Here is a 1,521-nt window from a genome sequence, read left to right as displayed (position 1 = left end):
ACCTTAACGAGATCCCCCGGGCGGCCGGGGAGAGATGATTGGCAGGAGCTGCCAGGCGCGCAGAAGGGAAATCCCCCTTGGCGGCCGGGGAGAGATGATTGGCAGGAGCTGACAGGCGCGCAGAAGGGAAATCCCCCGGGCGGCCGGGGAGAGATGATTGGCAGCCGGCGGAGGCAGCCGCCAGGCGGACCAGAAGGAGAACTGCGGCCGCTGGGAGCGGAAGGGAAATCCCCCGGGCGTCCGGGGAGACTAGCGGCCGCTGGCAGGCGCGGCGACCCGGCGCCGGTGCCGCCATCCCGGGCGAGGCGACGGGCGCCTCCCCGCCGGCGCGGTTGGCACTTCCGTCGACACTTTGCCAAATTTTCAACTTTCAAAATTCCTCCGGCGGCCGTTTTTCACACCGGGGAGCGGCGTCCTCACGCCGGCGGCGGCGCACCTCGGCCGGCAAAAAGGGGTACCACCTCGAGTCGGTGTCGGGGGTCCCGCCGTGGAACCGGGCGTCGGACGGCCCCGGAGGAGGCCTCGGAGCGGAACAGGCACTACCGGAATGAGGTTGAATTTGACGGCCGGATCCGGGCCGGAGTTCCACAAAGTCGGACACTTTGAGTAGTTGGTCTTCATGTAATGGGACAGGTGACACTCTCTCTGTGACATACTTTTGAACACCCCCGTCAAGAACCGTGTCCGAGACAGCGGGTCGTGTCAATTAGCTTACCAAAAGTCGGAGTACCAGGGCCTCGGACATCCGTCTCCGACAAAGTCCCTGCGACCTCAGCTCTCACGCCGCCGATAGTGGATCTCCGCTGGGGGCGAAAAGAGCGAGGACGCGCCGGTTGCGAGACAAGCCCCCTCCGCGTCGCGTGGCAAGCCTCGGACGAGTCACCCGTCACCCGCGGGTCACCCACCGATCGATCTGACGGCCGCCGACCCGGCGGGAAGGGACCCTCGCTCGGCCGGACCTAGGGGGTCCGCGCCGGCTAAGGCGCGGGGTCTTTCCTTCCCTTCAGCTCCGGAGCGGCGTAGCGGAAAAGCTTAAGGCCGGCGCGGCGCCACCCGCCCAGGGCGGGCGCCCGCGGCAGACCCAGGACATCGGCGAGAGAGAGTTTGCCTTCGCCCCGTCCGACCCCCGAGGTGTCAGAAAACCGGGCGTCCCCTACGAACGAAAGGGTTCCTCGCCGAATCCGGGCCGGGCTCCGCGCCCGAGCCCCGGCTCTTCGGGAGGCCCGACGCCCGAGAGCACAGGTTGACCTCCGCACCTCCGTAAGACCCGAACCGGCGCCCGCCGGAACGGAAGATCACCCCCGCCACCCGGCCTGACCGCCTTGGCGATGACGGGAAAGAGAGGAGCGGCAGCAGCAGCGTGACAAGCCCCCGTGACACCGGCAGAGACGGCTCACCCGCCTCTTCCCACGCACTGCACCAGGCGACGCGCGCGGCCACGGGGGTTTCCCCGGTCGACCGGCCGCCGGGGGTCCGCAGCGACCACCGGGGCCAACCCTGACCGGCGGTCCCACGCCGGCC

Source organism: Leptodactylus fuscus, unplaced genomic scaffold (genome assembly GCF_031893055.1).
Source record: "Leptodactylus fuscus isolate aLepFus1 unplaced genomic scaffold, aLepFus1.hap2 HAP2_SCAFFOLD_1177, whole genome shotgun sequence".
NCBI classification, from domain to species: domain Eukaryota; kingdom Metazoa; phylum Chordata; class Amphibia; order Anura; family Leptodactylidae; genus Leptodactylus; species Leptodactylus fuscus.
The sequence above is the reverse complement of the archived record's forward strand: the minus strand, read 5'-3'. Positions refer to the sequence as shown.